Genomic DNA, 16544 nt, shown 5'->3' on the forward strand with positions numbered 1-16544 from the left:
TCAGCAAGTCCCGGCACACTTCAATTCCACCGCACCGCCCCTATGACTGCGGGATTGACCTTCCTAGTACCACTCTGCCCCGGGGACGTCTTTACTCATTGTCGGGACCTGAGATGAAGGCTATGGAGAACTACATTGGACTGTCTAGCTACAGGATTTATCCATCCCCCTTCCTCTCCCACTGACGCAGGCTTCTTCTTCGTGGAGAAGGACAAGACACTGCGCCCGTGCATTGACTACAGGGGACTCGATGACAATGTTAAGAACCGATATCCGCTACCACTCATTTCCTCGGCCTTCGATCCGCTCCTGGTGGCAACTGTATTCTCCAAGCTGGATCTACAAAACACCTACCACCTGGTGGGGATACGAGAGGGGAACGAGTGGAAGACCGCCTTCAACACAGCCAGCGCCCACTACAAATATCTGGTCAGGCCCTTTGGCATCACAAACTCCCCTGCCGTGTTCCAGGCTCTGGTGAATGATGTTATCCGTGACATGCTGACTCGAGTTTGTCTTCGTCTACCTTTTGATAACATCCTTGTCTTCTCCAGCTCCCCCCAAGAACTCATTCTCCATGTCCGGCAGGTTCTCCAGCGATTTCCATCGCTCCACCATTCCCTTTCTGCGCTACATCATCTCTGCTGAGAGTGTCCAGATGTATCCCGAGAAGGTGAAAGCGGTGGTGGATTGGCCTCCGCCTACGTCCAGGGTGCAGCTGCAACAGCTCTTGGGGTTAGCCAACTTTTATCGGCGCTTTATCTGGGATTACAGCATCCTCCCCTCTGTCTGCCCTCACCTCTACGAAAGGTTCTGTTCATGTGGTCCACCGCCCCTGACCAGGTGTTCTGGGACCTAAAATCACGATTCACCACAGCTTCGATCTGGTTCATCCGGACCCTTCCCGTCAGTTTGTGGTGGAGGCTTCTGATGTTTGAGTGGGGGCTGTTCTGTCGCAACGTTCTGCCCTGGACTGGAAGTTGCATCCCTGGCCGCCTTCTCCCACCACAACGCCACAGAGGAATTATGGTGTGTGGAATCGGGAGCTTCTAGTGGTGAAGATGGCAATGGAGGCACAGGCTTGAAGGGGCAGAGCATCCGTTCATTGTGTGGACAGACCACAAAAATCTGGAGTATCTCCGCACCGCCAATTGCCTCAACTCCAGGCAAGCGAGATGGGCGCTGTTTACCCAGTTCAACTTTTCCCTCTCCTACTGGCTGGGGTCCAAGAACGTCAAGTCGGATGCTTTGTCTCACCGCTATAACCCCACGGCTACCACCCCGGAACCTGAGACAATCCTTCCTACCTCGTGCCTGGCGATGGCACTGAGGTATGTGAGGCCCAGGGGTCCTAGCCGAAACTTGGGGGAGGGGGGTTCAGATAACCGGATGTTCGTGCCTGACGCTGTCCGCTCAGTGGTCCTGGAGTGGGCCCATTCCTCCAGGCTAGCCTGTCACCCCCACTTTCCTTGCTCCCACATATCCTTGGATTTTGTCACTGTCTCCCCCCCTGTCTGAGGGAAACACTGCCATCCTGGCTGTGGTCAACCGGTTTTCCAAAGCCGCCCACTTCATTCCTCTCCCCAAACTACCCTCGGCCAGGGAGACGTGCTACACCATGGGCTGGGCCATTTTTAATTTTATTTCACCTTTATTTAACCAGGTAGGCTAGTTGAGAACAAGTTCTCATTTGCAACTGCGACCTGGCCAAGATAAAGCGTAGCAATTCGACACACTGCAACAGTTACACATGGAATAAACAAAACATAGTCAATAATACAGTAGAACAAAAGAAAAGTCATATATATATATATATATATACATTGAGTGCAAATGAGGTAAGTTAAGAAATAAATAGACCATGGTGGCGAAGTAATTACAATATAGCAATTAAACACTGGAATGGTAGATCGGCAGAAGATGAATGTGCAGGTAGAGATACTGGGGTGCAAAGGAGCTAAATAAATAAATACCAGTATGGGGATGAGGTAGGTAGATAGATGGGCTATTTACAGGTGCAGTGATCTGTAAGCTGCTCTGACAGCTGGTGCTTAAAGCTAGTGAGGGAGATGCGAGTCTCCAGCTTCAGAGATTTTTGCACTTCGTTCCAGTCATGGGCAGCAGAGAACTGGAAGGAAAGACGACCGAAGGAGGAATTGGCTTTGGGGGTGACCAGTGAGATATACCTGCTGGAGCGTGTGCTACGAGTGGGTGCTGCTATGGTGACCAGTGAGCTGTGATAAGGCGGGGCTTTACCTAGCAGAGACTTGTAGATAACCTGTAGCAAGTGGATTTGGCGAGGAGTATGAAGCGACCAACGAGAGCGTACAGATGAGATGAGAGCACCTGTGTGGTGGGAGTGGAGCAAGGCACTGCAGGACCTGGATTAACCTCCACATCACCAGAGGAGAAGTAGGATAAGGGTATGGCTAAAGACTATACGAACTGGCCGTCTAGCACATTCAGAACAGAGAGTAAAAGGAGCAGGTTTCTGGGCACGATAGCATAGATTCAAGGCATAGTGTACAGACAAATGTAAGGTAGGATGTGAGTACACTGGAGGTAAACCTAGGCATTGAGTAATGAAGAGAGCGATATAGTCTCTCCGGATCCATGGACTGCCCGTGGACATGTTATTCGACCGGGGGCCTCAGTTCTCATCCCGGGTCTGGAAGGCATTCTGCGCCCTCATTTGGTCGTTGGCCAGCCTGTCCTCTGGGTTCCACCCCCAGTCCAATGGCCAGTTGGAGCGAGCCAACCAGGATCTAGAGACTACTCTGCGCTGCCTGGTCTCCGCCAACCCTACCACCTGGAGCCAGCAGCTGGTGTGGGTTCGAGTTTTCCCACAACACCCTACCCTGCTCTGCCATGGGCCTATCTCCGTTGACTGTGGTATCAGCCTCCGCTCTTCCCCGAGCAGGGGGAAGAGGTTGGCATACCTACTGCTGAGATGTTTGTCCGCCGCTGTCGTCTTACCTAGAGTAGCGTTAAACCCATATCTCACAGCTCTTTGTCTCCTGTTTCTGACCTCTGCCTACCCAGAACCCGAGCCTGCCTGCCGTCTGGTACCGTAGCCCCACCTCTGGTTACTGACCCCTGCTTGCCTTGTACTGTCTAGTCACGTGCCGAATACAGTGAAATGCTTCCTTATGAGCTCCAAAACAACTGTGCGGTTACAAAAAATACAGACAAGATAAAAGTAACAAGTAATTAAAGAGCAGCAGTAAAAAAAAAAATATAGATACATACATACATACATACAGGGGGTATATACCGGTTAAGTATCGTAAGATTTGCGAAGTGTAGGGCGAGGGAGAGTTTTGTACGCATCTGTGTGTAGAGTAAAGGTGGTCTACAATGTTTCCCTCTAGTTGCGCATTTAACATGCTGATAGAAATGAGGTAACTGATTTAAGTGTCCTTTTTGTAATGTTAATAGGATATTTGACATTCTATCTAAAATTGACGATCAAGGGCATGTTGGCTTTTTAAAATTAACCATTTTTACTCAGTACTTTTGTAAATGAGATACTTTTACTTTTAGGAAATTATGGTTGAAATGACTATGTATACATTCCAATCAGAACTGACTAGTCCAAATGCTATAATGTACTGTACATATGAATTTTCTCTCTTGCTCCCATTCCCAATTGTATATAATGTAGTCAGGAGTTTAGCAACAATGAAGGTCTGTTCCTTAGTTCATTCAGTTGTACAATCTCCAGGTGGCAGGAACGGCCGATCTCCAGACTGTCTAGAATGCTGATTTATACTGACTGACCTTGACTTCGTGCTGATAACGCGAAGGCTCGAGAGCTAGAGAGCCCCTCTACTGGTGAAATGGAACGTTTAGAAAACGCTGACGTCATTTTCAGTTTATAACCTGTGGAAATATGTGTGTGGCAGTACTCTCTTGAATTAAACACTGTTACCTGGCTTTTAAGACTGGTCTCGATCTACTTCATGCATAATTAATGAACTTACAAATCATTAATGAATTAGAAAGAGTGCTAATTTGGTTTCCATACCCAACTATAACATCTTCCGTCAAGATAGAACTGCCAAAGGGGGAGGAGTCGCAGTCTACTGCAGAGATGGCCTGCAAAGTAATGTCATACTTTCCAGGTCCATACCCAAACAGTTCGAACTACTAATTCTGAAAATTACTCTCTCCAGAAATAAGTCTCTCACTGTTGCCGCCTGCTACCGACCCCCCTCAGCTCCCAGCTGTGCCCTGGACACCATTTGTGAATTGATTGCCCCCCATCTAGCTTCTGAGTTTGTTCTGTTAGGTGACCTAAACTGGGATATGCTTAACACCCCGGCAGTCCTACAATCTAAGCTAGATGCCCTCAATCTCACACAAATCATCAAGGAACCCACCAGGTACAACCCTAACTCTGTAAGCAAGGGCACCCTCATAGATGTCATCCTGACCAACTGGCCCTCCAAATACACCTCCGCTGTCTTCAACCAGGATCTCAGCGACCACTGCCTCATTGCCTGTATCCACTACGGTGCCGCAGTCAAACGACCACCCCTCATCACTGTCAAACGCTCCCTAAAACACTTCTGTGAGCAGGCCTTTCTAATCGACCTGGCCCGGGTATCCTGGAAGGACATTGACCTCATCCCGTCAGTTGAGGATGCCTGGTCATTCTTTAAAAGTAACTTCCTCACCATATTAGATAAGCATGCTCCGTTCAAAAATGCAGAACTAAGAACAGATACAGCCCTTGGTTCACTCCAGACCTGACTGCCCTCGACCAGCACAAAAACATCCTGTGGCGGACTGCAATAGCATCGAACAGTCCCCGCGATATGCAACTGTTCAGGGAAGTTAGGAACCAATACACGCAGTCAGTCAGGAAAGCTAAGGCCAGCTTCTTCAGGCAGAAGTTTGCATCCTGTAGCTCCAACTCCAAAAAGTTCTGGGACACTGTGAAGTCCATGGAGAACAAGAGCACCTCCTCCCAGCTGCCCACTGCACTGAGGCTAGGGAACACTGTCACCACCGACAAATCCATGATTATCGAAAACTTCAACAAGCATTTCTCAACGGCTGGCCATGCCTTCCGCCTGGCTACTCCTACCTCGGCCAACAGCTCCGGCCCCCGCAGCTCCTCGCCCAAGCCTCTCCAGGTTCTCCTTTACCCAAATCCAGATAGCAGATGTACTGAAAGAGCTGCAAAACCTGGACCCGTATAAATCAGCTGGGCTTGACAATCTGGACCCTCTATTTCTGAAACTATCCGCCGCCATTGTCGCAACCCCTATTACCAGCCTGTTCAACCTCTCTTTCATATCGTCTGAGATCCCCAAGGATTGGAAAGCTGCCGCAGTCATCCCCCTCTTCAAAGGGGGAGACACCCTGGACCCAAACTGTTACAGACCTATATCCATTCTGCCCTGCCTATCTAAGGTCTTCGAAAGCCAAGTCAACAAACAGGTCACTGACCATCTCGAATCCCACCGTACCTTCTCCGCTATGCAATCTGGTTTCCGAGCCGGTCACGGGTGCACCTCAGCCACACTCAAGGTACTAAACGACATCATAACCGCCATCGATAAAAGACAGTACTGTGCAGCCGTCTTCATCGACCTTGCCAAGGCTTTCGACTCTGTCAATCACCATATTCTTATCGGCAGACTCAGTAGCCTCGGTTTTTCGGATGACTGCCTTGCCTGGTTCACCAATTACTTTGCAGACAGAGTTCAGTGTGTCAAATCGGAGGGCATGTTGTCAGGTCCTCTGGCAGTCTCTATGGGGGTGCCACAGGGTTCAATTCTCGGGCCGACTCTTTTCTCTGTGTATATCAATGATGTTGCTCTTGCTGCGGGCAATTCCCTGATCCACCTCTACGCAGACGACACCATTCTATACACTTTCGGCCCGTCATTGGACACTGTGCTATCTAACCTCCAATCGAGCTTCAATGCCATACAACACTCCTTCCGTGGCCTCCAACTGCTCTTAAACGCTAGTAAAACCAAATGCATGCTTTTCAACCGATCGCTGCCTGCACCCGCTTGCCCGACTAGCATCACCACACTGGATGGTTCCGACCTTGAATATGTGGACACCTATAAGTACCTAGGTGTCAGGCTAGACTGCAAACTCTCCTTCCAGACCCATATCAAACATCTCCAATCGAAAATCAAATCAAGAGTCTGCTTTCTATTCCGCAACAAAGCCTCCTTCACTCACGCTGCCAAGCTTACCCTAGTAAAACTGACTATCCTACCGATCCTCGACTTCGGCGATGTCATCTACAAAATGGCTTCCAACACTCTTCTCAGCAAACTGGATGCAGTTTATCACAGTGCCATCCGTTTTGTCACTAAAGCACCTTATACTACCCACCACTGCGACTTGTATGCTCTAGTCGGCTGACCCTCGCTACATATTCGTCGCCAGACCCACTGGCTCCAGGTCATCTACAAGGCCATGCTAGGCAAAGCTCCGCCTTATCTCAGCTCACTGGTCACGATGGCAACACCCATCCGTAGCACGCGCTCCAGCAGGTGTATCTCATTGAGCATCCCCAAAGCCAACACCTCATTCGGCCGCCTTTCGTTCCAGTACTCTGCTGCCTGTGACTGGAACGAACTGCAAAAATCGCTGAAGTTGGAGACTTATCTCCCTCACCAACTTCAAACATCAGCTAACCGATCGCTGCAGCTGTACATAATCTATTGGAAAAAAGCCCACCCATTTTCACCTACCTCATCCCCAGAGTTTTTATTTATGTACTTTTCTGCTCTTTTGCACACATATCTCTACCTGTACATGATCATCTGATCATTTACCACTCCAGTGTTAATCTGCAATATTGTAATTATTCGCCTACCTCATGCCTTTTGCACACATTGTATATAGACTCCCCTTTTTTTCTCTACTGTGTTATTGACTTGTTAATTGTTTACTCCATGTGTAACTCTGTGTTGTCTGTTCACTCTGCTATGCTTTATCTTGGCCAGGTCGCAGTTGCAAATGAGAACCTGTTCTCAACTAGCCTACCTGGTTAAATAAAGGTGAAATAATTGTTTTTATTTTTTAAATACAAAACATACAGGAATTTAAAATTCCACTAACAGTTAAAAAAAATATATAATGTAATTAAAGTAACAGTACCCTGAATGTCATATTGCAATACTGAACTGTGTAGATGGGTTATGGTTGAGTTTGCATAAGCGAATGATAGTGGATTTCAGCGAACTTATGTTTTGTTTTCAGTTGTCTGACTGAAGAACCTCTAGGTTCTTAGAGAAATGCACATGCTAGTTTTAATTTGGAATTTAAACTACCTAAAAAAAATTGAGTAACAATTGGCAGGAAGCCAACATAGCTACAGTAGGTATTTTCCTTTCTGCAACTTCTACAGAGAACATTAACCATTTTTATATTGATGAAAAAGGAATTTGCACACAGTTGGTGTTTACCATCAGTGACATTAAAAAGCCTTAATTACCATAATGGTATAAAGTCATTGACTCTTCATTAATCTAATGTATTGAAAGACTGTGCTAAATGTCTTGGGTATGATGGGATAAGTTATACTATCCTGACTGTATTAGTCTCAAATGACCATTTCTGAATTTACCTATATGGTTTAAAAAATATTTGGTACAAGGTGACTTGTCAATATTTATAGTGATTCAGAAAGTATTTGGACCCCTTGACATGTTCAACATTTTGTTACGTTACAGCCTTCTACAATTGATTACATTGGTTTTCTCTCATCAGTCTACACACAATAGCGAACAATGTCAAAGCAAAAACAGATTTAGTGTAGGGGCACAAGGCGAGACCCAGATGCAGACACGGGAGGCAGATGGTTTGAGTTTTATTTATTTATTAAACAAGCCAAAAGGGCTAGGCAAGAGAATGGTTGTGGACAGGCAAAAGGTCAATAAGTTCAGAGTCCAGGAGGTACAGAGTAGCAGGCAGCCTCGAGGGCAGGCAGAATGGTCAGGCAGGCGGGGTAAGGAGTCCAGAAAACAGGCAAGGGTAAAAAAAAAAAAGACATGGGAGGACTAGCAAAAGAGAATCGAAGCAGGAGTAAGGTGGAAATGCCTTTTTATGCTCTCTTCGAGCAAAGCAACACTCAAGTGAGCATGAAGCTGTTCCGGACAAATGTGTGATCATGCTCTCCATAGCCGATGTGCGCAACCCCATAGAAAATCTTTGGAGGGACTTGAAAGTCCGTGTTGCCCAGCAACAGCCCCAAAACATCACTGCTCTACATTTACATTTACATTTAAGTCATTTAGCAGACGCTCTTATCCAGAGCGACTTACAAATTGGTGCTTTCACCTTATGACATCCAGTGGAACAGCCACTTTACAATAGTGCATCTAAATCTTTTAAGGGGGGTGAGAAGGATTACTTTATCCTATCCTAGGTATTCCTTAAAGAGGTGGGGTTTCAGGTGTCTCCGGAAGGTGGTGATTGACTCCGCTGTCCTGGCGTCGTGAGGGAGTTTGTTCCACCATTGGGGGGCCAGAGCAGCGAACAGTTTTGACTGGGCTGAGCGGGAACTGTACTTCCTCAGTGGTAGGGAGGCGAGCAGGCCAGAGGTGGATGAACGCAGTGCCCTTGTTTGGGTGTAGGGCCTGATCAGAGCCTGGAGGTACTGAGGTGCCGTTCCCCTCACAGCTCCGTAGGCAAGCACCATGGTCTTGTAGCGGATGCAAGCTTCAACTGGAAGCCAGTGGAGGAGCGGGGTGACGTGAGAGAACTTGGGAAGGTTGAACACCAGACGGGCTGCGGCGTTCTGGATGAGTTGTAGGGGTTTAATGGCACAGGCAGGGAGCCCAGCCAACAGCGAGTTGCAGTAATCCAGACGGGAGATGACAAGTGCCTGGATTAGGACCTGCGCCGCTTCCTGTGTGAGGCAGGGTCGTACTCTGCGGATGTTGTAGAGCATGAACCTACAGGAACGGGCCACCGCCTTGATGTTAGTTGAGAACGACAGGGTGTTGTCCAGGATCACGCCAAGGTTCTTAGCGCTCTGGGAGGAGGACACGATGGAGTTGTCAACCGTGATGGCGAGATCATGGAACGGGCAGTCCTTCCCCGGGAGTCCTTCTAGAGGAACGGGCAGTCCTTCTAGAGGAGATCGGCATGGAGGAATGGGCCAAAATACCAGCAACCGTGTGTGAAGACTTACAGAAAACGTTTGACCTCTGTCATTGCCAACAAAGGGTATATAACAAAGTATTGAGAAACTTTTGTTATTGACCAAATACTTATTTTCCACCATAATTTGCAAATAAATTCATTAAAAATCCTACAATGTGATTTTCTGGATTTTTTCCCCCTCATTTAGTCTGTCATAGTTGAAGTGTACCTATGATAAATTACAGGACTCATCTTTTTAAGTAGGAGAACTTGCACAATTGGTGGCTGACTAAATACTTTTTTTGCCCCACTGTACTAGGTGGTGTCAGAGAAAGGGCGAAGACTCCAGTCACCTTGTAACCTATCACAACACTTGAAATGACACATCAGATTATGTGATGGTGTAACAAACTTTAATTTGGATTTGATACAAACCTCTGCAAATGGCTACTTTTACCTAGGGGCATGCTTTGTAGACCATTCAAAGGAGTTCCAATACCTGGTCCCCATGGAGAAAAAAAACACATGTTATGATAGCTTAGAAACAGTAGTAGGCAAATGAAGGGAAAAGGTACAATAATAAGATGATGGTATAACATTTCTGGCGTTCTATTTGCTGGTAATTGGAAACGCGTACCTTTCGAATTTCGTCCCCCATTCCTAAACATCCATCCTATAGTGTAGGTTTTGAAGATTCATCTATGCTTGTAGTCATCAGAAGAAGTTTGAGGAATGGTTGAACCAAGAAGTGCAAGCCCCCACACCATTCCCCAACCTCTGTCTTTGTGGGCATTTTCAAGTAGCCCTTAACATTTAGACTTTGTCTGGTAGAGTAGTGGTTATGGTGGTTAAAGGAGGTTTTGAAAGTTCAAATCCCAGAGGAGCAGTTAATGGGGTAACTTTTTTTTCTTGTCTTTGTGGGCCTGAAAGAGCAAACGAGGTATGTAGGGGGACAGAGGCTAGTTCCCATCAAATAGCAAGAATGACGTGACGGCTTGTTTCAAATGTACATTATATTATATTGTGCTAACATGCTGAGGAGTAACAATACAACCATTCTCTGAAAAAGCCTACTTTTACCTGGGGGCATGCTTTGTAGACCATTCAAAGGTGTTCCTAACCTTAGTCCCCCTGAAGAAACCCACATGTTACTTTAAGATAGTTTAGAAATAGCTGTAGTAGTTATGGTGGTGAATCAAATCAAATCAAATGTATTTATATAGCCCTTCGTACATCAGCTGATATCTCAAAGTGCTGTACAGAAACCCAGCGTAAAACTCCAAACAGCAAGCAATGCAGGTGTATAAGCATGGTGGCTAGGAAAAACTCCCTAGAAAGGCTAATACCTAGGAAGAAACCTAGAGAGGAACCAGGCTATGTGGGGTGTCCAGTCCTCTTCTGGCTGTGCCGGGTGGAGATTATAACAGAACATGGCCAAGATGTTCAAATTCATAAATTACCAGCATGGTCAAATAATAATAATCACAGGCAGAACAGTTGAAACTGGAGCAGCACGGCCAGGTGGACTGGGGACAGCAAGGAGTCATCGTGCCAGGTAGTTCTGAGGCATGGTCCTAGGGCTCAGGTCCTCCGAGAGAGAGAAAGAAAGAGAGAATTAGAGAGAGCATACTTAAATTCACACAGGACACCGGATACAACAGGATAAGTACTCCAGATATAACAAACTGACCCTAGCCCCCCGACACACAAACTACTGTAGCATAAATACTGGAGGCTGAGACTGGGGGGGTCAGGAGACACTGTGGCCCTATCTGATGATACCCCCAGACAGGGCCAAAAAGGAAGGATATAACCCCACCCACTTTGCCAAAGCACAGCCCCCACACCACTAGAGGGATATCTTCAACCACCAATTTACCATCCTGAGACAAGGCCGAGTATAGCCCACAAAGATCTCCACCACAGCACAACCCAAGGGGGGTGCCAACCCAGACAGGAAGATCACATCAGTGACTCAACCCACTCAAGTGACGCACCCCTCCTAGGGACGGCATGAAAGAGCATCAGTAAGCCAGTGACTCAGCCCCTGTAATAGGGTTAGAGGCAGAGAATCCCAGTGGAAAGAGGGGAACCGGCCAGGCAGAGACAGCAAGGGCGGTTCGTTGCTCCAACCTCCAAGCCTGGACACAAAGGTCCTGAGACAGGAGAGTGGTTTCAGTGGAATATGGGAACAGGCTATCATCACTGAAGTCAGTTTTCAATAAGTTCAGAAGAAGACCCTGATCTTCCGGTGTTGAGGTAAGCCTTGTAAAAATGTACATTTAGTTATTTTATGTACATAGTCATCTTGTCAAAGACTAGATTCGTATTTGCTTGATCGATGGTGATTCCGTACACCCCCTGAATTATAGGTTCCTGTTATATGGCATACAGGAGTGTATACAGTGGCAAGAAAAAGTATGTGAACCCTTTGGAATTACCTGGAGTTCTACATAAAATCAAACTTGATGACCAATTTATCAGGTATGAAGGTAAGACCCAGATCCAGACACGTAATTACAAATGGTTTAATAATCCAACAGGGGCAGGCAATAGACAGGTCAAGGCAGGCGGGGGTCAGTAAACCAGAGGTGGGGCAACTGTACCGGACGGAGGCAGGCTCAGGGTAGGCAGAGGTCAATAATCCAGAGGTGGGGCAAAGGTACAGGTCGGCAGGCAGGGTCAGGACAGGCAGGGGTCAAAACCAGGATGGTGAGAAAAAGAGAGCCTGGGAAAAGCAGGAGCTGAGAACAAAACGCTGTTTGACTTGACAAACTGGCAACAGACAAACAGAACACCGGTATAAACGCACAGGTTGATAATGAGGGAGATGGGCGACAATCACAAAGACCGGTGAAACAGACCAGGGTGTGACAGATCTGATCTTCATATAAGTCACACCAATAGACAAACATTAGTGTGCTTAAACTAATAAAACACCAATGATTGTATATTTCTTGTCTACATTGAATACATCATTTAAACATTCACAGTGTAGGTTGGAAAAAGTATGTGAACCCCTAGGCTAGGGGTCTCCATCCCCCTCCAGGTGTCGCCCATTTCCCTCATTATCAACCCGTGTATTTATACCTGTGTTCTCTGTTTGTCTGTTGCCAGTTTGTCAAGTCAACGAATCTCGTCTTATTGATTGGACTCCAGGTTAGCTGACTCCTGACTCCAATTAGCTTTTGGAGAAGTCATTAGCCTAGGGGTTGAAAGAAATGTTATAATATCTGTCCATTATAGGAACACCTGTAATTACAAAAGTATAATGATTCATGTTTTGCTTAATCTTGAGGTTAAGAATCAGTGGTAGACACTTTGTAAGTGCATGAAGAGGTCAACTGTACAAAAGTAATATGCCTGTGAACTATACTTTCAGTTCCTGTTTATTTGACCTTTTATTTCACTAGGCAAGTCAGTTAAGAACAAATTCTTATTTACAATGACGGCCTAAGAACAGCGGGTTAACTGCCTTGTTCAGGGGCAGAACAACAGATTTTTACCTTGTCAGCTCGGGATTCGATCTTGCATTCTTTCGGTTACTGGCTCTAACCACTAGGCTACCTGCTGTCCCCTGTTAATACTATGTTCCAGTCTTACATCTGCTAGCACATGATAGCAATAGGAGGAAGAAGGATTGGGAAACTAACTGCAACATCTAACATCTTTGTATTAGAAACTATTAATTATGAGCTTATATGGTATTAAAGTTAAGGGACATCACCCTGGGAGGGGTGAACCTCAGTAGGGGATAAAAAGGGGAAAGACCATGTTTTGAACTGAGTGTGTTACTTGCAAATTACTGTAAGTGTATACTCCGGGTTGCAATCCGGCTTGAAATCCTTATTAAACAAACTAACCTCTGATCAAAGTTTCCTGTCGTCTCTTGTATGAACTTAGGGCAGAAATCCCTTAGAGTTCACATACTTTTCCCAACCTACATTGTGAATGTTTAAATTATGTATTCAATATAGACAAGAAAAATACAATAATTTGGTGGGGCGGAGCTAGCATGTTGGAGTGAACGGCTGTGTGTGAGAGGCTCCTGCAACTTTTTTGCGAAATAATCTAATTTAACCTACTTTATGGCACTTTTTACAACAAACGTTTCTTTCTAATACAAGATTGTAACTTTTTATATGAAAATGCCGAGTAATAAGCGACCAAAAGACAATAAATCCACAGCGGAGGCCTACTCCCCACTAAACAACGAGACAGACATGGCGGGAGGCCCCTGCAACAACGTGACACTTACAGAACTTACCCGGGCTTTGGGGGAGCTACATGTTGCTATAGCTGAGGATCTTAAGGCCACTATTGCTGAACTGGGCACCAAAATCGAGAGCATCATTCGAACGGTTGCTTCGCATGGCCAGAGTATTGTGGACCTTGAGAAAGCTTCTGAATTCAACGCTGGTAGGATCGACGAGTTAGAGAAGCTATGCACGTTATTGCAGGATAGTGTGCAGAGGCTTTTTGTGAAAGTGGTGGACCTGGAGGGCCGATCCAGACGTAATAACCTTCGCGTTGTTGGTCTGGCAGAGGGGGTGGAGGCGGGCTCTCGCCCCACCGACTTCTTCGCCAAGCTATTGAAGGATGCAATGGGATCGGATGTTTTGGCTTCGGATCCCCAGCTGGACCGTGCACATCGCTCCCTTGTCCCAGTGCCTGGACCGGGCCAACGTCCTCGCCCAGTAATCATCTGTTGTCACAGTTTCAAGACCAAGGATCTTATCCTGCGTGAAGCTCGAATGAGGGGCAACCTGTCACATAAAGGGCACCCATTCCGTGTCTTTGAGGATTATGCGCCCGATGTGGCAAAGCATCGCGCCGACTACAGAGATGTCATGACCAAACTCTACAAACTCCATCTTTGCCCAGCCTTGCTCTTCCCTGCAAGACTAAGAATTACCCCGCCTTCCGGTGAGAAGATTTGGCTCTCCTCAGTTTTGGACGCAGAGAAGTTTATCCGGGGATATACGCCAATCGCCCATACAGGTTAGAGTGCCTTGTCATTGTGTGTTAGGGTCTGCTGATGGACTCGAATCCATACTATACCATAATGGGTGAAACCGTATTAAACGGGCTCAACAAGGGCTGGCGGTCAGAGCTCTCATTTAACGTTAAATTCACTTTCATCCCGGCTGTGCTCAGAGCGATGCATATTTTTACTTCTAGGTTTGATCACTGACACCTTCGGATGGATATACTTATATTCCCCCATTTTTGTTTTGTTTCGTTATTTATTTGACAATCATTACATTATTCGTATTACCATACCATTTATTTATTGCTTACAGGGGACTGGGGGTGATGGTTGGGCAGACGCAGACACCTGGTTAGCAAGTTGATGTTTTGTGCCGTTCTGCCTTTGTCTAGCCGTGGGCCGCTCTCCCGACTAGATTCCCACCAGCCCTCTGTAGTGCTTGTGTCTGTGTAGGTGTGCGTACATATAATTACTATTTGTAGTTTATTACTATTTTATCTTAGCATTTTAGTATTATGTAGGTGTATATTTTAAATCAGTGTAGATTGTTATTCTGGGGTATGAATGTTTGTATGTGTGTGTGTGTATATGTGCATATGGATGTATATACATATTTTTTAAATATACATTTTATATATGCATTTTTTTGTGTGGGTGTGTATGTATGTGTGTGTGTATGTATGTATGTGTATGAGTATGTATGTATATACAGTGGGGCAAAAAAGTATTTAGTCAGCCACCAATTGTGCAAGTTCTCCCACTTAAAAAGATGAGAGAGGCCTGTAATTTTCATCATAGGTACACTTCAACTATGACAGACAAAATTAGGGGAAAAAAATCCAGAAAATCACATTGTAGGATTTTTAATGAATTTATTTACAAATTATGGTGGAAAATAAGTATTTGGTCAATAACAAAAGTTTATCTCAATACTTTGTTATATACCCTTTGTTGGCAATGACAGAGGTCAAACGTTTTCTGTAAGTCTTGACAAGGTTTTCACACACTGTTGCTGGTATTTTGGCCCATTCCTCCATGCAGATCTCCTCTAGAGCAGTGATGTTTTGGGGCTGTTGCTGGGCAACACGGACTTCCAACTCCCTCCAAAGATTTTCTATGGGGTTGAGATCTGGAGACTGGCTAGGCCACTCCAGGACCTTGAAAGGCTTCTTACGAAGCCACTCCTTCGTTGCCCGGGAGGTGTGTTTGGGATCATTGTCATGCTGAAAGACCCAGCCACGTTTCATCTTCAATGCCCTTGCTGATGGAAGGAGGTTTTCACTCAAAATCTCACGATACATGGCCCCATTCATTCTTTCCTTTACACGGATCAGTCGTCCTGGTCCCTTTGCAGAACAACAGCCCCAAAGCATGTTTCCACCCCCATGCTTCACAGTAGGTATGGTGTTCTTTGGATGCAACTCAGCTTTCTTTGTCCTCCAAACACGACGAGTTGAGTTTTTACCAAAAAGTTCTATTTTGGTTTCATCTGACCACATGACATTCTCCCAATCTTCTTCTGGATCATCCAAATGCTCTCTAGCAAATTTCAGACGGGCCTGGACATGTACTGGCTTAAGCAGGGGGACACGTCTGGCACTGCAGGATTTGAGTCCCTGGCGACGTAGTGTGTTACTGATGGTAGGCTTTGTTACTTTGGTCCCAGCTCTCTGCAGGTCATTCACTAGGTCCCCCCTTGTGGTTCTGGGATTTTTGCTCACCGTTCTTGTGATCATTTTGACCCCACGGGGTGAGATCTTGCGTGGAGCCCCAGATCGAGGGAGATTATCAGTGGTCTTGTATGTCTTCCATTTCCTAATAATTGCTCCCACAGTTGATTTCTTCAAACCAAGCTGCTTACCTATTGCAGATTCAGTCTTCCCCTCCTGGTGCAGGTCGACAATTTTGTTTCTGGTGTTCTTTGACAGCTCTTTGGTCTTGGCCATAGTGGAGTTTGGAGTGTGACTGTTTGAGGTTGTGGACAGGTGTCTTTTATACTGATAACAAGTTCAAACAGGTGCCATTAATACAGGTAACGAGTGGAGGACAGAGGAGCCTCTTAAAGAGGAAGTTACAAGTCTGTGAGAGCCAGAAATCTTGCTTGTTTGTAGGTGACCAAATACTTATTTTCCACCATAATTTGCAAATAAATTCATTAAAAATCCTACAATGTGATTTTCTGGATTTTCTTTCTCATTTTGTCTGTCATAGTTGAAGTGTACCTATGATGAAAATTACAGGCCTCACTCATCTTTTTAAGTGGGAGAACTTGCACAATTGGTGGCTGACTAAATACTTTTTTGCCCCACTGTATAGTCAGTGCAGGAGAGTTGGTGCAAAAAGGTGTGTGTGTGAGTTGGGTTTCTAAGTATGTGCGAGTAGAGTCCAGTGTTTTCATAGAGTCAGTGCAAGAGAGTTAGTGCAAAAAAGG

This window comes from Oncorhynchus nerka, linkage group LG28, assembly GCF_034236695.1.
Source record: "Oncorhynchus nerka isolate Pitt River linkage group LG28, Oner_Uvic_2.0, whole genome shotgun sequence".
Classification (NCBI taxonomy): Eukaryota; Metazoa; Chordata; class Actinopteri; order Salmoniformes; family Salmonidae; genus Oncorhynchus; species Oncorhynchus nerka.